Consider the following 21,043-nt stretch of genomic DNA (forward strand, 5'->3'; position numbering starts at 1 on the left):
TTTCCATCAGATTTCTTCACGTGGAATCTCGGTGCTGCCTGCTGCATGTGTGACTTTGGACAAGCTGCTTAACCACGTCAAGCTTTGGTTATCTCAAATGTAAAATGGGATTAATAACAACACTTGGCTCTTAAAGTCGTTGATAGGATTAAATGAGATCACACGTGTAAAGTGCTTAGCACTGTTCTGCATTTCTTTAGTGGTTATAATTTTCATGTTATATTTGATTTTACGTCTTTGGCACTTGAAAGAAAGCTGGACAAAAAGCGTGTACTTAGTGACTAAGATTTAATCGCATGGTTGAGATATCCATTCATTCATATGGTAGTTAGTTATGTTGAACCTACATGAGTCAGCAGTTGTTCCAGATCACGGGTCAACAGATACTGGCTTTCAGGAAAAAACCCAATCCTCCACTTGGTTTTATTAAAACAGTTTTGTTGAAAGGCAGTCACATCTCTCCGTTCACCTACTGTCTATAGCTGCATTTGGGCTACAAAGGACAGGTTGAGTGATTGTGCCAAGCCAGCCTAAAATGTTTCACCCTTTACCAAAAAGGTTTTCCAGTCCTTGTTCCCAATGCTGAGAATAAAATCGTGACCACATGGGTGATATTCCCACTCTCATGATAGTCAGGGTGAGACAGACTCTAGACACACATGGAAACACACTCGCCCACAAAGTTATACAGAAAATATCTGGGGTACAAAGTGTAATGTACAAAATAATATCAGAGAGAGGAGCCAGGGATGGGAGGGAGAGGAAATTTGTTTGGCAGGGGGGTGGGGGGGGCTCAACTACAACTTGAATTACCTTAAACGTAAACAATGGAACTTAAACATGTGTACCCTCATATGAATCAGAAATTTTTAAAAAAGAATTAAAAAGATTCCAATTTAAGTGTCCTAATCTCAGATTAGAATTTCAAAGTATCACTTTCATAATTTATGGATGAAATAGTTTCCAGTAGGAAAATAAACACTTGGCTCGGCACCCATAGCTCAGTGGTTAGGGTGTTGGCCACATACACCAGGGCTGGCAGGTTCAAATCCGGCCCAGGCCTGCTAAACAACAATGACAGCTGCAACAAGAAAATAGCTGGGTGTTGTGATGGGCGCCTGTAGTCTCAGCTACTCAGGAAGCTGAGGCAAGAGTATCACTTAAGCCCCAGAGTTTGAGGTTGCTGTGAGCTATGACTTCACAACACTCTACAGAGTGTGACATTAATTTAATGACTCTGTCTTAATTTTTTTTTTTTTTTTGAGACGGAGCCTCAAGCTGTCCCCCTGGGCAAAGTGCCGTGGCATCACAGTCACAGCAACCTCCAACTCCTGGGCTCAGTTGAGTCTCCTGCCTCAGCCTCCCAAGTAGCTGGGACCACAGGCGCCCGCCACAACGCCCGGCCATTTTTTGGTTGCAGCCATCATTGTTGTTTGGCGGGCCCGGGCTGGGGATTTGAACCCGCCACCTTAGGTGTACGTGGCTGGCGCCTTAGCCAGTTGAGCCACAGGCGCAGAGCCGACTCTGTCTTAATTTAAAAAAGAAAAAGAAAGATAAATAAATACTCATTGTCCCACAGAGCTTCATTGAGTATATTCAACCCTCCACTCTGGTTGCAAATAAATTCAGGTGTGGTGTACGACATGGAGCCAGTTTGGGGCATGCATGTGGTGTTGTAAACCTGAGCAGAGACCACCTGGCACTCTCTGACGGGCACACATTTTTTCTCCTGAGTAGGTGTTTCCCACATAGAAAGAACCGTGAGAGCAGCACTGCTTCCAAGGAAAGGGCAGCTGAATTTGCGGCCCTCTTCCAGCCTGCTCATTTATGAGAAAGATGAAATCCCAAAGCATCAGTTCTGCAAACAAATGAGTAGAGACCCCCAAAGCCCTCAAGAGCAGCGGAGGAGGAATAAGTGGCATCCTAACACACAGAAGCAGCAAATGCTCAAGGTGACGGAGACCCTGGCGTGATCGTTATGGAGTCTCAGCACCGAATACCACCAGTGACCCATGGTATTCACATACACGTGTACGAGTGTATGTACCAATAAAAACATAAGTAAGTAAGTAGGTCAGGGATGCTGTGTAAGGTTTTTTACCTTACATCTTATTTTCAGTAGAGTTTTCACAGTGGCCACCTTTTGTAGAGCAACTTGCTTGCTGTGACTGCTGTTATCCAAGCCAATTGCATTATTAACTAGATTGTACCAAGAAGCAGGGTGCTGCCACAAAATTCCAGTACAGGGGTCAGCAAACCTTTCCTGTGAAGAGCCAGATCATTAATATTTTAGATTGTGTAGGCCCCACGGTCTCAGCAGCAGCTACTCAGTTCTCCTCTTGCAGTACAAAAGCCGCCACCATGGAGAATGCATAAGTGAGTGCGGCTGTGTGCCAATAAAACTTTATTTACAAAAGCAGGCAGGATCTGGCCTCCAGGTCGTGGTTTGCAGCCCCTGTTCTAGTATAGCTTTTCCCTTGCAGGTGTGTTCAGAAGATCAACTGAGGGGCATCTGCTGTGCTTTCTTTTTTGTCCTATTGACTTAGAGTCTGTGGGAGTCAAGACCAGCAATGTGCACTTGTAGGACATAGGACAGCTTCACAGGCAGTGTATGTATTAATATTAATAGGAGGTTATGCTGCTGTTTACAAGTAATCCCCAGAATCTCAATGACAGCCAAACAAACGTTGGTTTCTTGCTCATGCAAAGCTGACCAGGTGTCTCTTTGGGGCAACTGCTCTCTACGCAGTGACCCACTGATTCCGTTTCCCTAAAGGCGACTTTAGTTGCTGGAAAACACCGCCTTCTGGTTTGACGTCACTGAGAAAGACCAAGAATAGAAGGTTTTATGGTTTTACAATAGTTATGAAATGAAGAAGTCACTAGGAATTGGGGCATAGCTCATTGCAAGTATAACCTGCCATGACCCAAAAGGAAAGAGGAACTGGCTATGGCTCAGCACTAAAAGATTTTTTTGTTTATTTGATCAGTTCATTTGATTGATCTGTTGATAGATTGACAATCACGAGTAAGCTATCTGATGCATCCTCTAGTAAAGAATCTGTCTTTGTGATATTTATGGGGATATCTTGTTTGCATTAGCAGAATTTAGCCGGTTATCCAAATAACTGAAATCTAAAAGAAAATTACTCCCCAGACCAGCATTTTTCAACCTTTTTTATCTCATGGCACCCTTGAACCTACAGTTAAATTTACATGGCACACTTAAATTATGTTGATTAAATGAAAAAAGTAAAAGGAAAATATATAGTTATTGTGCTTTGAACTTTTTTTGAAAATAATTTAACTAGTGATCCTTTAAAATTTTTTACGGTACACCTCAAATCGTCTCACAGCACACCAGTGTGCTGTGGCTCACCACTTGAAGCTCACTGCTCTAGACCTGGGGGCAGACACTCCTTACCATATTATATTCTTGAATCTGTTGTAGAAAGCCATGGTCAGTGTCGTTAATCCCATTCCTGACCTCAGGATGTATTTCTGTACTCACAAGTTAAGCCCATTCTTACGTACCAAATGTGTTTTGGCCACTGCATTAGGCACACCTGTCATTCCACAAGTTATGTCTAATGAACACGCTTCATTACTTTCTGTACTGATCTAGTTGGTCGACTTTCCCAATTTGGTTAACAAGACCATAAATAATAATCCAGCCTCGCTTTGTTTATGGTTCGCGATACTGGCCCATTATAATTTTCTGTGGCAGCACATATGGTCGGAGATAAACTAACTAATAAAACTGCCACAAGGGGGATAGTTCTGCTTTTATTTTTATGACTGTTTCCTTAATCTGATACATAATTAATGTACAAGGTTCAACTTTTTTCCTTTTTTTTTTTTTTTTTTTTGGCCAGATCCCAGTCTATCTGATATATTCTAAGATATTATTTTTTTTTTATGCATTTAAGGACAGGAGAGTGGATGAAACTTCAGCTTTTTATCTGTATGAAAGGACACTTAACCAGGATTTTTTTTTAAAGGAAAACACTTACATTTAAACTACCTTTGTTACCAGGATTCATTTCCACTGAAAGTGTAAAGTGATTTCTAGGTTCTCAAAGAATCCCCCTTCCCTTACCTCAGAGAACACAATTTTGAAAACCTCCTTGGAGCGTAATTTCCTCTGCCTTCCGTCTCCCTCAGTGATTTGCTCCATCCCCACAATTTGGCCTCCACTTGAGCTGATTTATAACTCACCAAAATCTGTGGGAGAATTTGCCAAGCTGCAGACCAATTAATTCTGCTTGCTGCTGGGCCTGTCTGTTAGGTACTGGCGTTTCCATTGCGTCAAGACGTTTTCAATTTAATGCGCACACATGGTTCCCTTTTGTTTTTCTTAAGTACCGAGCTGACCACAGGGGGATAATTCCAAGGATAACAGCAAAAAATTCCTTGGAGGGGTGCTGTCCTTCATTTGTATACATAACTCTGAAAAAAGTATTTACCATTTCCCCAGGTATTTTACTCAGAGACTACGTCTCTCAAAGAACAATCTTCTGCTTTTCCCGTAACAACCCTAAAAACCACAGTGAATATCGTGCCCTCCATTTTTTTTTTTTGCTTTACAACTCCGTAATGATTAGGTTATAATAACAATAGCTGATCAATACTAGCTACGGTTCATGTACCAATGACTGTATTCCAGATGATCTTTTAATGTGCCTTAAATAGATTAACTCTGTAAGTCCTCCTGTAATTCTATTGGGAGAGGATTATTACTCTTCCCATTTTTCAGAAAGGTTAAGTAAGTTACAGAGACCATACAACCAGAAAGGCACAGTCTCTGGGAGCCTGCAAGGATGGGACACTCCTCGGCTCAAACACAGGGCAGAGCCAACCTCCACCAGCCTAAAGCCATGTTTCAGGAAGGATACACCATGTTTATGCACTAGTATCGATTCATCTGGTGGAACCCTTTGATTTTATTGGGTAGTACTTTACAGGCCGAAAGATGAGGTGGCACTAAGTATAGTGACAATGTTTTCTTCCCCTTTCTATAAAAGATGAGATGGTTCCCTGTAGTGTTAGAAAGGACTGTGAAAGATTTACTTGGGGACAATTATCTTCTCCTGCACTCCTCCACTCCACTTCTACTGTGAGTTATTAGGATGAAGAAAAAAAAAAAAGACAGAATATTTGCTTGAAGGTGAAAATATTTAGGCAACATATTACTACAGGGAAAGTTATTTTAAGCACCAAGGTTAAAAGAAGCATGTGTCAGGTTTAAGGTTTTATGCTTAGAACTCATCGCACTGCTGTAAAGTATAGGCTGGCAAACTTTTCCAATAAAGGGCCAGATAATAAATATTTCAGGCTTGTGGACCATATGGCCTTTGTCACAACTGCTCAACTTTGCAGCAATAGAGAAAAGGTGTCCTAGGCAATGCGTGAACAAATGAATGTGGGCACATGGGCACTGAGTGTAAATATTTGCAGCGTCTGACAGTGCTATAGATTCCTCCGTAGGCCATAGTGTACCGACTCCGTGCTGTAAAGGAATCGCTGGGCACTTGGAGATAGGCTTTCTCTCCTGCCCTGCCACGTGCCAGGTGGACAGCCTTGTGAAAATCTTCCAGCCTCTTTGGATCACCATTTCTTCAGACGTTAAATGGGCAAATTGTTACTTAGCTATGAGCATAGTCACAAGAACGGAATGGGTGAAGCACCAGATTCCGTGAGAAAAATTCTGTCTTGTCCTTCTCTGCTCTTTATAAATTCCTCTTTCTCCAGTTCCTTGCTACCTTCTGCCATTTTGTTCATAACAAAGTCAACTATGGTTTCCTGGGAATTTTAGAGTGCTTTTAAGATTTTCATTATGGGCGGCACCTGTAGCTCAGTGGGTAGGGCGCCGGCCACATACACTGAAGCTGGTGGGTTGGGGCCTGGCCCAGAGCTCAAAAAGAAAGAAAAAAGAAAATCAGTTTCCCAGCTAAAACAGCAATGACAACTGCAACAGAAAAATAGCTGGGCATTGTGGCAAGTGCCTATAGCCCCAGCTACTTGGGAGGCTGAGGCAAGAGAATTGCTTAAACCCAAGAGTTGGAGGTTGCTGTGAGCTGTGATGCTGAAGCCATGGCACTCTACCAAGCGTGACACAGTGAGACTCTGTCTCAAAAAAAAAAAAGGATATTTGTTATTCCAGTATTAGAAAAGCAGCCCCCCTTCCTCAAGGAGAACTTTCCAAGTCACTGTATGTAAAGGTAGTTCTTGTATAATTGCTAGGAAAAGAAAGACTCCAGTCATAAAAATTTAGGAGGGACGAGATTGAATTCATGTGAACAGAGACAGTGAATGGCAAGCAGGGTGGGTTCCTCTGATCTGACCCGCACGGCATGTATCACTAGATGCTCATAATCTCCCTCACTGATTACTGAATGAGGTTGCAGAAGCTGGTCCATGGCTGTTCTTCAGTCACTGCCAGTCATTTGTGGTTATCTCGTAGGATGAAAGCTATTAGATGGATTTGACCTACATACACAGTTTTGGTGTCAGATACTTGGAGTTTTCCTTGTGTTATAAGCTGTCTGAAGCTGCAGTAGAGGTGACACCTCACCCCCACCTGGGAGAGGCATGCCCACTTTTCTAAAGGGACTTTAGCTTGAATTCTGAGGCCACCAGAAAAGACCAGAGAGTGCAAATAATCTTCTTTTCTCTCTAAAGCAACAATTCTCAACCTGTGGTTGAGACCCCCAGGAACTGTATTAAAGGGTCGCAGCATTAGGAAGGTTGAAACTACTGCTCTAAAGCCTCCTCGCTTCATGAAACCTTCTCACATTAAAACCTGACCAGCTCGTTCACTCTCTTGGCTCCAAAAGGCATAGCAACAGCTGAATTTCTGCGCTCTAACCTTATTCTGATGGTTTTTGCTCTTTGCTGGATTTTTTTGCTGAGGTCCTCCCCTGGAAATTGGGGGATAAGAGACAGTCCAAACATGTCCCTGTGCAGAGAAAGAAACGCACTTCAGACTCACGCAAGCAAAAGGGAAGCGTCGGTGAAGCAGGGACTGGGAGGCGTCAGCACCCTGGACAGCAGCGGTTACCTCTCTCTCTGTAGGTCACGGCCACCCCATTTGTCTCTTGGCACTTTGCCTCAAAACCCTCTAAATGTCTCTCCGTATCTTTGTGTTACTGGATTCTTTGTGTTAGTTGCATTTCAGCTCAACATTCTGTGTCTTCCAAGGGTCTTTCTTGGCCACCAAAATCATCAATTATTTTCACTGTGGTTCCTTTACCATGTGCTTCCCCCAGTAGAGTCTAAACTCATGGAGAACAAAGATTCACATAGAAAAACTTGGCACACATAATGGGCATATAGCAATATTTTTGAATAAATATAAGTATCAGTAGGAGAATGATACCCCTAAGTTCACGTTTCCTAGGAGAGAGCATTAAATTGACCCAATCACACCTTGTCCCATTAGTGGAGGCGCATGGGTTGAGTGACACAGGACAGCCACTTCTTCTGGGTGCCTATGCCAGAGGGGAGGTGGAATTGGTCCGTGGAGGAAGCTGTTAAGGGTTATGAACACATCCCCAGATAACTACCAGTGTGCTGTGCTGTGAGTTTACAGAGGGTTGTGAGGGAGGACTTGATCACAAGTTAGGATGAAGAAACAGGAGTAATTTTTTTACTCTGAAGTTTTGTACTAGTGCCTGAGACCACTGGGCACCATGGAAGTAAAAGATTTTTGTTTATTTTTCACTGTAAAACGGTAAAAGTTTCATAGAGTCAGTGCAAACTTTAACTCTACTTATTCCCTTTTATTTCATCAATACTTCTGAGTAAAGCATATGTGTGTGTGTCTGTGTGTGTGTTTGTGTGTGTGTGTCTCTCTGTGTATGTAACCCAAGCTAGGGCTTAGGCTGACTGCTAGAATAAGATTAATAAAGCTTGTGGAGAATTTTTCATCTTCTTTCAGTGTAATTCAGCAAGGACGTACTTATTGCTGTTGTGTGTGGTTTGGGTGCCAGCAATATTGGGTTTCTGTTCACATGGAACTGCCATTCTAATGGGAGAATAGTTTAAAAGAGATAGAGAATGAAGAAGCAAAGGAAGGATCAGATTTTGGCCTGCAACGATGATGTCATGATGGAACTTAGATGGGATGGTGTAAACTGGAGTGACTATTAAATGGTACAGGTGGCCAGAGGTGGCACGAAGCCTGGGATGGGGGGCCACGTGGATAAAGACGCAGGATTGGTGAGAAGAGCCTGGATGCATGAAGGCAAAGGTGGAATCACTGGTAGAAAGCGACTGGTGTGTTTGAATGACAAAAAATGAGTAGCATGGGCTGGAATGATCCCACAGTCTAGGAGGCAGGTCAAGGAACGCTGACTTACTTACTCAAGGCAGAGGGCTTGGATTTCAGTCTCAGCGCAACTGAAACTCCTTGGCATGACCTAAGAGAGAAGGAAATCATCTCACTGACAATTTGCAGGTATTTCCTGGAGCATAGAATGAAGAGAGAAAGAGTGAAAGGGAAAGGAGTAAGATAAGAGGTTATGTCAAAAGTCCTAGCAATAGAAAATAGTAACTACAGTAGATCTACAAACTCATAGCACGGCCCAGGGTGTCCACGGTATAGAGTCTTCACCTCCCCTGCCCTGGCTGCCTGCAACTCATCTCATGTTCAAACATTAGCCAAGTGGTTTGAGACTGGCACCGGGCGTGTGCTGTACAACAATCCTTAAAGTCCTGTCTTTTGACCAACAACATGGTAACACTCATTCCTACATGGGTCAAAATGTGCAAGTCTTAACCACGTGGGTGTACACAGGGAGATATGAACCTGATTATGAATTCCTATGAAGTTTTTATTTCTTTTTTTTTATTTAAGAATCAGGGCGATGGAGAGCTATAGAATTTGAGCTTTTAGAGTCAGAACAACCTTGGTTCTAAATTTCTACTTCTCTTCCTACCAACTCCTACACTTAACTAGATCCTTAACATCTGGGTGTGTTTCAGTGTTACTAATTAACAGGTGTATTAATGCTTACTCATGATTATTACTTCATAATAAGCCTAAGAATGAGTACTTGGTGCCAGAAGAATGTTTGATACTCTATGTATTGTTATCTCTTTGAAGCATTAAAATAAACAAGTGATATGCGTATTGATGCCCCACTCTGCAGATAAGGAAATTGAGCCCTACATTAAATAACGTATTTGAAATATACAGTAAATAGAGGCGTGCCCTTACAGTTTATCTGTTCAATCCTCCTGACAGTGGGATATTATGGGATATTATACGGAAGCGCTTGGCACGGTGTCAACCACAGAAAAAGTGCTTGATAAGTTTCATGTTGTATCTCTCTCTGCAGATTTGAAATATTTATGACCGCAGAATTAATTCTAAGGAAAGTAAATTGAAGGAGGTGTTTGTGTGTAATTTTTTTCTCCTCCTGATTCCACTGTACCCTTAAGCATTTTCACGTTTGTGTTTAATCACAGAATCTCAGCCATGATGTTTCTGACAGGTAATTTCCTTAATGCAGTTGACAGAGATGGATTGCATGGAGGTCCACTGGGTTCCCTGCTTTTGTCTGCAGGTGATAAGAACTAGATTAGAGCTATCGGGGTCTAGTGCCTCCAATAATATTGTGTCCTAATAATTCTCATGATAATATGTATCATCTTTGTGGACACACACATTCTTAGCCAGATGGGATAAACCAGTTTGCACGAAACCCTGCCACTTTTATTGCACGTTGAGAAACATCTGAGCTAATATTTGTGTCTCAGAATCATAAATCAATTTAGTCCTGGGAGATAGACCTAATCATGCAGTTTATCTTCAACTACATTGTTTTTTGTTCCTTGTGCTACCACCGAAAGTGTTAAACTATGCACACAAACGCCGAGATACTGAATTTCGTTTTAGATTGTAACGTCTTTACACTGGCATGCGAAGACCTGAGCATTAATCAGACGCAGGGACTTGGTGAGCAAAAGAGATCTGGATTTGGTGGCACCCAGATAACAAGAAATCCAATCCATTCTTGAGCAAAGATACCAATGCCCAGGTGACCCGTGCCCTGGACCTTTCTGTCCCCTATAGCTTGATGGTGCAGATGAAGAGAACACAGATGATCAGGTTCCGAGATCTTTGATACTCCTGGGAAGCACAGATGCTGCTATTTTATAGAACACTCTTTACTTTCCATTGGGAAAGTATGTATGTATATATGTATGTATATACCCACACATACATATATACACACGTACAGTTTCAAAGGAAATTCCCAGATATCATGTAACTTACCTCTAAATACATAAACATGTATCTAAAAAAGGAAATATTATTCTAAGTGAAACCATGACATCATTAGGACAACTGTGTTAACTTAAACCTATTCCACCATCGGATAGCCAGCCGATATTAAAATTTACTCAGTAGTCCCCCAAATATGTTTTATAACTTCAAAAACTATAACTCTTGAGTCACTTTGAGTTATTGAAATTATCTGTGAGAAGAGAAGGAACAGGTGGCATAAGACGGGGTAGGAATACATAATTTAAAGTGTTTTTTCCCTTTACAGTGCATCTGTTCTTTCTTAACCTTTCTGAGAGTATCTGAGAGTACTTAAAATATTGTGTGAAATCTTGCAAAGGTATATGCATTTAATTTGGTACTAAAGAAAGCCCTTTAGAAATCAAACAAAACACACATGGTTCTCTAAAAAATAATATTTGTAAGCAGGTTTCCTAATGGTGAAAAATCGGAAACAACTTAAATCTCTGACATGGATAATTGGCTAATTTATGGTGGTCATTTGGAAAATACTCACAGTGTATTATCAAGTAAACAAAGTAGATTGCGCAAATGCATGGGCTGAATCACAGCACTTCTCAAGGCTTAGTTCACATGGAGAGGAAAAATCTTGAGGATATATCTATCTATGTGCTAACCATGGTTATCTCTCAATAGTGAGACTATAGATCATTTTTATTTCATTTAACTTTTACCTGTTTTCCACACTGTCTGCACAGTAATTGTGTTAAGGAATTTTGAATAATTGGCCAACTCTGCAAGAGAGGCATCATCTAACTGGAAAGGAAACCAGAGGCACAAACGTGATGGAGTGAGACACCCCCAGGCCTGTGCACTCCTCAGAGCCTCCTTGAAACAGGCCTTGCTGTAGAGCTGCAGAAGTTAATGTAGGTGCTTTAGGCTCTCGTGGAGAAACCATACTCTTCCTAAATGTCCTGTGGCTTTCTAAGGCTTGAATTAAAATGTTCTGAGATTGTGTGAATAGGGCTTTCTTAGAAACCTTAGAGTTAAAATTTGCATTGCAATTAGTTTCAAAATGCCATTTGGAGGAAGCTTTTAACTGCCTGTTCCTGAGGTCTGATATGGACCCTAACTGAAGTTATGCAGGAAGGAAAGGTGTGTATATGTGTGTGTGTGTGTGTGTGTGTGTGTGTGTCTCTCACTCTACTCTATACTCTAAGCAAATAACATCTGATCATGCTGAAGACTTACCTAATGTCTGGAAGAGACATTTACTTCTGTATATTTTCACTGCATTCACTTCTCGACATTTGGTGACTTCACGCATTTAAATCTTTCATCAATCTGGAATTACTTTTTGTATATGTTGGGACATAGGGGTACTGTTTTGTTCTTTTGCATGTGACCATCCAATTTTTCCAGCACTGTTTATTGAATAAGGATTCCTTTCCCCAGTGTATATTATTCTCTGTTTGGCCAAAGATCATTGGTTATAAAATACGGTTTTATTTCTAGGTTCTCTGTTCTGTTGCTGTGAGGTCAAGTAACGTGATGCGTACAGATTTGTTCTTTTTGTATATGATTGCTTTGGCTAGTCAGGGTTTTTTTTTTTTTTTGGTTGCAAATGAAATTTAGGGTTATTTTTTCTACCTTCATAAAGCAAAACATTGATATTTTGACAAGAATTGCATTGAATTTGTAAATCACGTTTGGCAGTATGGACATTTTAAGAACATTGACTTTGCCAATCCATGAGCAAGAAATGTTTCTCCATTTATTTGTGTCATCTGCGTTTTTTTTCATCAGGGTTTTATAGTTCTCCTAGAGATCTTTCACCTCCCTGGTTAAGTATATTCCTGGGTATTTTATTTCCTTTGTTGCTATTGTGAATGTTATTGAGTGCTTGATTTGACTCTCAGCTTGATTATTATTCATGTATAGATATACTATTGATTTGCGTACATTGATTTTGTAACCTAAGACTTTGCTGAATTGCTGAATTTATCAATCAATTCTAGGAGTGTGTTGGTGGAATCTTTAGGGTTTCCTAGATACAAGTTGATATCATTGGAAACACAGGAATAGTTTGACCTCTCTTTCCTGATTTGGATGCCCTTTCTTTCTCTCTCTTGTCTCATTGCTCTGGCTAGAACTCCCAATATTCTATTAAATAGAAGTATTCAACCTTATCTTATTCCAATTGCTAGGGGGAATTCTTTCAACTTTTTCCCATATAGCTTTGGAATATTGGCTGTGGGTTTTTCATATACGGCTTTTATAATTTTGAGGTGTATTCCTTCTCTACTTAATTTGTTGAGTATTTTTTGTCATGAAAAGACTCTGGATTTTATTGCATACTTTTTCTGCATCTATTGAGATGATCATATGTTCTTTGTTTTTGCTTTTGTTTATGTGGTAAATCACGTATATTGATTTGCATGTGCTGAACTCACCTACTATCCCTAGGGAAATGCACTGATCATAATGAATTATACTATTTATGTGTTATTGATGTAGGTTTGGAAAGTTTTTTTTTAGTATTTTTGCATCTAAGTTCATAAGGGATATTGGTCTGTAGTGGGTTTCTTCGTTGTTGTTGTTGTAGTTGTTGTTTTCTTTCCTGGCTTTGGTGTCAAGGTGATACTGGCTTCCTAGAATGAGTCAGGAAGGATTCCCGACCTTTTTTGTTTTTTTTCCTTGAGACAGAGTCTCACTTTGTCACCCTTGGTAGCGTGTCCTAGCATCATAGCTCACAGCAACCTCAAACTCTTGGGCTAAAGTGATTCTCTTGACTCAGCTTCCTGAGTAGCTGGGACTACAGGTGCCTGCCACAATGCTTGGCTGTTTTTTAGAGCCAAGGTCTTTCTCTTGCTCAAGCTCGTCTTGAGCTCCTGAGTTCAGGCAATCTGCCCGCCTTGGCTTCCCAGAGTGCTAGGATTATAGGCATGAGCCAATGCATCGCACCAGTCCCCTACTTCTTGATGTTATGGAATGACTTCTGTAGAATAGGTACTAGTTCTTCTCTGTAGGCTTTTAGAATTTGGCTGTGAATCTATCTATCTGGTCCGGGGCTTTTTATTGTTGTTGTTGGGAGATATTTTTATTACTACTGCAATTTTGCTGGTCGTTATTGGCCTGTTCAGGATTTCTATTACTTCCTGATTCAAATATGGAAAATTGTATGTTTCTAGGAATCTATCCGTTTTCTCAAAGTTTTCTAATTTGTTGGAGTATATGTATCTATACTTGTGAATTATATTTTATTTTATATTTCCATGGTATCAGTTGTAATCTCTCCCTTTTCATTGATGATGGAGCTGAACCAAGTTTTTACTCTTCTATTTCTGGTTCATCTGGTTAGTGGTCTATCAATTTTGTTTGTTTTCTATGAACCAACATTTTTTTTCCATTGATCTTTGCATTATCTTTTTGGTTTTCATTTGATTTAATTCGGCTCTGACCTTCATTATTCCTTTTCTTCAGCTGGCTTTGGGTTTGGTTAGTTGTTCTTTGTGTAATCCCTTGAGGTGTGACATTAGGTTGTTAGTTTGCGATCATTCTCTCTTCTTGATGAAGGCAGTCAGGCTAGGAGTTTCCCTGCAGGACTCCTTCTGCTGTATCCCACAGCTTTTGAAAGCTTGTGTCTCCTTTGTCATTTTGTTTGAGAAATCTTTTGATTTACATCTTAGATTCATCATTGGCCCAAGGATTGTTTAGCATTTGATTACTTAATTTCCATGACTTTGTGTAGAATTGAATGTTTCTCTTAGAATTCATTTCTAGTTTTATTCTACTGTGGTCTGACAACATACTTGGTATGAATTCAGTTTTGTTTTGTTTTTTTTAATTTCTGAGACTATTTTGTGGTCTAAGATGTGATAAGTCTTGAAAAAACATCCCATGTGGTGATGAAAAAGTGTATATTAATCACTTTGGGGTAGAGTTTTCTGTAAATGTCTGTAGGTCCATTTGTTGTGGAGTCTCATTGTAGCCCATACTTTCCTTATTCATTCCTGTTTTGACAGTCTGTCTACTTTTGTCAGTGGGGTGTTGAAGTCCTAAGCTATTAAGATGATAATTGTTTATTTCTTTGCTTTGATCCTAGAGAATTTGTCTTACGGATCTAGGAGCTCCTGTACTAGGTGCATATTTAATTTTGTTACCTCTTCTTGTTGAATTACTCCTTTTAGTATTATATGATGATCATCTATGTCTTGTTTGTTTTTGTCATTGTTGCTTTAAAGTGTGTTTTATCAGTTATGAGAATGCTGATACCATCTCATTTTTTGTTTTCCAGTAGAATGGAATTTTTTTTTTCCCCATCTCTTTACCTTGACTTGAGTCTATATTGTCTTTGTGGGTTAGATGTGTTTCCTGGAGACAGCAGATACTTGGGTTTTGGTTCTTTTTTATTTTCTTTTTAACTTATTATCATTTTTTAAATCCACGCAGCCAGTCTCTATCTTTTTAAGTAGGACAATCAGGCTGTTCACAATGGATGTGTTAGTACTGATATTTGGGATGCTGATCGGTTCATCCTATTGAATGATACCCTATTGTGTTATTTTCCCTCTTGTGCTGTTATTTGATAAGAGCTGTGATCTTTACATTTTGGGTGTTTTTTCCATTGGTTGTTATCCATTATGCTGCCCATGGATAATACACTTTTGAACATTTTCTGCATTGAAGGGCTAGGAGTAACAGATTTCCTTAATGTTTGCTTCTCTAGAGAAGTCTTTGTTTCTCTATTTTGTTTTACAAGATTCAAAAATATTGGCTGGAATTTGTTCTATTGAAGAATATTAAAAGCAGTCATCTTATTGCTTCTGAAGAGAAGTCTGCTTATGGATTTTCCTTTTAGGTTACTTGTTGCTTTTGTGTTGCAGACCGTAGAACTTTCTCCTTCATGCTGACTTAGCAAGGTTGATGATTATGTGTTTCAGATATGTCCTTTTTCTGTGATCTTCCTGTGATCAATGGGCATCTTGGAACTGGATATCTAAATGTCTGGTGGTTAAACCAGGCGTTATAGCGGGCACCTGTAGTCCCAGCTACTCAGGAGGCTGAGGCAAGAGAATCACTTAAGCCCAGATTTTGGAGGTTACTGTGACCTGTGATGCCATAGCACTCTACCAAGGGTGGTAAAGTGAGACTCTATCTCTAAAATAAATAAATGTCTGGTGATACCAGAGAAGGTTCTCCTCAATAATTCCCTTGAATAGGTTTTCTATGCTTTGTCCTTTTTCTTCGTATAATTTTGGGCTACCTATAATTTGTATATTGGCTCAATTAACACAGTCCTATATTTGTGTGGGGGATTATTCTTTCCTCTTTGAGCCACAGGCACTGCCCCATTCCTCTTTATTCTTTTTCCTGCATCTTTGACTGGGTTAGTTTGAAAGCCTTGTTTCCAAGCTCTGAGATTTTTTTCTTCTCCTTTATGTAGTCTGTTATTGAAGATTTTCTGCTGTGTTTTTTAATTCCCTAAATGACTGTTTTATTTCTATAAGTTCATTATGTCTTTTTCTTATGTTGTCTATTTTCCAATTGGTTTTTCATATTTTTTATTTATGCCCTGAAATATTTTGGGGGGTTTGATTTTGGTTTTCACTTTCTCTTCAATTTTGACTTGTCGTCCATATTCTGAATACCATTTCTGACATTTTGACAATTTCCTTTTTGTTGTGGCCTGTTACTACAGTTCTGTTATAATCTTTTGAGGGTACTGAACTGGCTTGTATTTTTATGTTGCGAGAATTCTTTTGCTGGTTTCTTCTCATCTGAATCTTCTTCTCTCAGGGTTGATAGGTTTGCAGCACACCTGTTCTCCATCATGGGGCAATCCGCCTACTTAGTACAAAGGAGAAATTCCTGGATAGCTTATTTATGTTTGACTCTACACGGTTGTCCCACTAGGAGAGGGGTGAATGCACTAAGAACCTATAATACAGATGTTTTCCATGTAATCATCCTGTGGTTGTCACATTACAAGCCAGTAATGTTGTATACTCATATTCATTCAAATTAGTGGGTTTCTCCCAAGGCTGCTGTTGAAAGCTTGGGAAGGGGAGCTAGGCAAGTCCCTCTCCATGGAGGTGGGTAACGTGACCTTGACTGGCACCTAGGTAGGTCACAGGACTTTGGTGATATCTGGGCAACTTGCAGGATCTTGGACCGTGTTTGGTCCTGAGTGGGTCTCAGGGCCTTGTTTGGTCACCTGCACGGTTTGGGGACCTTGGCAGGGACCTTGGAGAGTCATGGGATCTTAGCCAGCACCAGGGGAGGTTGTAGGACCTTGGCAGGTGCCTGGCATTTCAAGGGACTGCAGCTAGTGGTGGGTTAGAAGAACCTGCAGGTTCCTGTGGGGATTGTAGCACTTTGGTGGGTGCCTGTGCAGGGTGCAGGTATGTAGAGGGCATCTAAATATTTTGGTGGTCTTTGGTGGTTCCTTTGTGTGTTGTGTACTGCAGCCAGTGGTGTGGTGTCTCCTTGGGCCACAGCAGCTGAGCTTCCCATGGCTGACAGGACCAGGGTCACACATAGTGCCCTGCTGGGGAGTCTTAATGGCTAGAGAGCTCCCTTATCCCAGGCCTGACTGTGGCTGCTGCTGCTGCTGTGCTACTCAGGTGACAGTGGCAGTTTTATTGAGATGGTATGATGGTGGCAAAAGACAATGAAGGCCATGGGTGCCTTCTATGCTCAGATACCCAAGAGTCAGCCTGTGGGGGATTGAAGAGTATATGGCACCAATCACAGTGTGCATGAGAGCACCTGATCTACCCACTCCCTCTCTGACCTGGAAGAGGTAATAAGGAGGCACTACGGTGGAGCTGGCCCCCATGCAGACTGGGCATGTGATCTCTGGGACTGAGGGTATAGATTGGGGTGGCGCCTGTGGCTCAAAGGAGTAGAGCGCTGGCCCCATATGCCAGAGGTGGCAGGTTCAAACCCAGCCCCGGCCAAAAACTGCAAAAAAGAGAGAGAGAGAGAGAGAACAGATTGGAGACTATTGCTGGAACCTCAGACCAGAAGTTGGGGAAAATCCACTGTGCCCATTCTCTGGTGCATTGTTGCCACAGTCTCCAAGCAGCTTCTTGATTAGTTTGGAGGCCTGCTGTGGTGGGGGAGCCCTCTTCTAGCTCCAGATTTTAGTGTCTGCTGAGTTATTGCAGAGCTCTGGGGATCTTTTTCCCTAACCCTTCCCCATGTGTGGACACTTCCCCCAGGTGCCTTGTGATCTTACAGAGCAGATCACCCCTTTGTTCCCTGCTTGGGTGTTTCCATTCACTTTTCCAATCATCACATTGCTCTCTCCAAGATGGCCCATAAGGGTGAACCACCACCTGCAGCCTTTAATCCTCTCCTTGAGAGTGGCAAGGGAAGACTCTCTTGGCCCCTAATGCTGTGAAGGCTATGTTAACCACTTTGATTAAAGCATTTCAAATTGTATATAAAACCAGAACATTGTACCCCGTGATTGCATTAATGTACACAGCTATGATTTAATAAAAAAACATGAGAGATATTATATGCATTCTACAAAGGAACCAAGGAATGGCATTGAGCTGTATGTTAAAATGTTTAAGTTTTAGAGTTGGAGGAACCTTTAAAAGAATGGTTTAAGAAACAGAGGACAGAAATTAATAGGTAGGGGTTGAAGAAGATTCCTTGATAATGTGAAGGCCAGATTGTAAAGCAGGATTAACCATCCAAGAAGGGTTTATCCAGGAACCTCGGGCCAAATGCAGGCCCAGCCTTCAAGGCATCTGAAGAAGACACTGAGTGATTTCTAGTTAAGGATGCCTGGAAGGATGCAGTCTCAATAGGGATCTTGCTATAAAGACCCACAGTAACTCAGTCAGCTATCTCATCTCTAGAAATGCTTTCACTGTCCCTATTCCAAAACACCACTTCCCCACTATACACATTAAACAGAGGATAGAAGCCACTCTGTGCAGCATAATTATCTGTATCTCATTATCTCTTCATTTATAAACTAGGCTATCACTGGGGAAAAGGTGCCATCGGTTGTAAATTACAGAGGAGGTCTAGGTCAGCAGTTCTCATGGTTCCCACAGATGCCCACAGGCAATCTCTTGCATAACTTTCCCAGTGCATCTGGCAAATACAGTTTTATTTCTTTTTTCTAGCTTTCTGGAAAAATTTGCTTACCAGTCCATATCTTGATCATCTGTGTATCTGGAATAGGCCCAACCCAAATATATAAGAAAAACAGATCATTATTCTCATTGACATAGAGGGCCATTGGGCAGGACATCAATTAGTGACCCAAATGTAGAGTTGTCTGTTGAGTAATGACAAAATACCAAGACTTCTTAGAAAGCTGCTAAGAAACAAAAAAACCATCGAGCACCTGGTGAGGCTAGCACAATTAAATTTAAAATAAAAATGCTTCCTGCCAGGGTCACTTTCTTCATTTTTAATAGTCTTTCCGTGCATTGATAGTTCTAACTCTTCAATAAATTCCCAACAGACATTGTTTTACTTCTTATCCAGGCATTTTTTTTTCTTTTTTTGAATGAAAGTCTGATCTTTATATGGATGAACTGAAGGAAACACACGGAAGGACTTAGAAGAGAAAATTGAGGAGATCGCTGAGTGTACAGAGTGGTTTTGTGACCCAGAAATCAGTACCTTATGCAATCATAAATTCAGCTACTGAGAAACCAGTACTGTCCCATCAATACACAGAACAGCTGTGTTCTTCTCCTGGCTGTGAGTGGCTCTAGCTTTGTAAACCAAGTTATTTATTGGGGTTTATAGAGTTTCCCATAGTTACTGCATTTTTTAAAGGTTAAAACCTGCTTGTCTTTGCATACTGACACATACTAAAGACGGCTAGGCTGTGCTTCAGAGGGTGTTAACTGCCCAGAGAATCATGATGAAAACTTATTTTTTTAAATGCAAGTTCCTGGACCCCTCCCTAATCTTCTCAATCATGACCCAGAGAAAGAGGCCCGGGAACATATGTCGGGAGCCTCCCCTGAGCTCCCATAAGGTATCCTGACGATCAGTCCAGTTTGAGGGCCCCGAGGGTGTGCATGTTATATGATTAGAACATAATGCGGCTGTGATTCATAACTCAGAAGCAAATCCATCTCAATTCTTTACCGTCAACCTTACTGTTTATAGTTAGTCTTCCCAAGGAACCCCCTTTCATCTCCTCCCATATTTTAATATGGAACTTTGTCACGAGGATGGATTTCCTTAGCCTTTAATATTTGGTTGGAGAAGTCATTCCATTCGTGGTGCATCAGAAAGCTGCTTTTTGTCCTCTCTTTCTTGTAAGAACTACAATCCGTTGCTGGCAAAAAAAAAAAAATCTCTACAGCATTTCCTGGGTGCTTTAGAATACGCTCTGACAAATGGCACCTCGTGCTGTACAATTGTCCTCGTGGCTTGTAACACGTCGTTTAATGAATTGATCACAGTGGAACGTAAAGATGAAGCAGCATTTATTTGGTATGTTATATTGCATATAATTTTTAGAGTTGACATTTATAACCGTGGAAGCTGTTATTTTACATATCATCTTCAAACCGTATCAGCCTTAAACACATTTAAATTTAATAAGCAAGTAGATTAGATTTGCTTTTAAGCTAGGCATATCATTACAGGACGTGTTTCCATCAGGAGGGCATGCTCACCATTAAATACTGTCTTTAGTTGTCTTAAAGAAACAAAAGTCATAAAGAAGGGAGTTAGACTCGAAGCTGAAATAATTGAGTATGAAGCTCAAAGAATGCTCTTTGGCAGGCAACTCTGAGAAGAGCCCTCTAACCATTGAGGTGAAGAAGGGGTCTGTTTAGTTTCATTAACTATCATCGGGCAACTTTGGGGCTGAATGCAAGCCTTGGGAATGAAATGCAAATTCTATAATAAGAACATCATTGTGATAATAATTTATTAAATTTCCCAAGCTGTCTCCCTCTGAGGAGGGCTGCACAAATGGCCCTGGTGATTAATTTTCAACATCGTTTAACATTTTATTAGAGGGAAACAGTTTTTCGTCTACGGATGCCCTCTCTGTACAGTTCCACAAGCTGTTTTCAAAACCAGAGAAAGTGGTGGTGGGGGGGGAGGGATGGAAAAAAGAAACCAAAAAAGGGAAAGAAGTAGAAAAAGGAACACTGACCACCATCAAATATCCCAGAATCTCCTATGCGTTACCGGCATTTTATTACTTTAAGTTCATGGTGGTTTGTTGACGTTGTGTACGGGAGAGAGTTTGCTTGTGAAGCTGAAGTTAGGGAAAACGTAATATTTGGGGGGCAGGTTTAGTGGAAGAGGAATTTGCTGGACTGGGTGTTTCTCTGAATCCCAGAAGGGTTAACAGAGACAGGGGCTGTAGACTCAAATGTCTGTGGAAGCCAGGAAGGGCCCCTCAAAGTGGATTGTGATTGGAGCAAGGTGGTATTAGCGGCAAGCACTGCGCAGCTCAAATAAATGTTGAAGAACTGGAGAAGCAGCCGTGAGAGGACTAAGGAGAGGTAACCACAAGATGCAACGTGAACTCTGGGCTGGGATCATGACACAGAACAGAGAGATAAAGGTGAAAAACTAAGGAAATCCCTGTTTTGTTAACAGGAGTTTGCTAATGTTAACATGGTTCTGATCACTGTTCTCTGATTAAGAAAGATGTTGATACAGTGGCACAAGGGTTCTCTGTACTATTTTTGCAAGTCTAAAGATATTTTCTGTAACTCTAAAAATATTTCAAAATAAAAACAACATTAAAAAGAAAAGCAGGCTCGGCGCCTATAGCTCAAC

The 21,043-nt window shown here is 40.9% G+C and overlaps 1 protein-coding gene across 4 annotated transcripts in view; it reads left to right on the forward strand.

Moving 5' to 3' along the window:
* RBFOX1 (RNA binding fox-1 homolog 1) overlaps positions 1–21,043 on the forward strand; it is a 1,537,420-nt gene that overhangs the window by 1,044,308 nt on the left and 472,069 nt on the right. The window lies entirely within an intron of this gene.

Source organism: Otolemur garnettii, unplaced genomic scaffold (genome assembly GCF_000181295.1).
Source record: "Otolemur garnettii isolate 467f Iridium unplaced genomic scaffold, OtoGar3 scaffold00044, whole genome shotgun sequence".
NCBI lineage: Eukaryota > Metazoa > Chordata > Mammalia > Primates > Galagidae > Otolemur > Otolemur garnettii.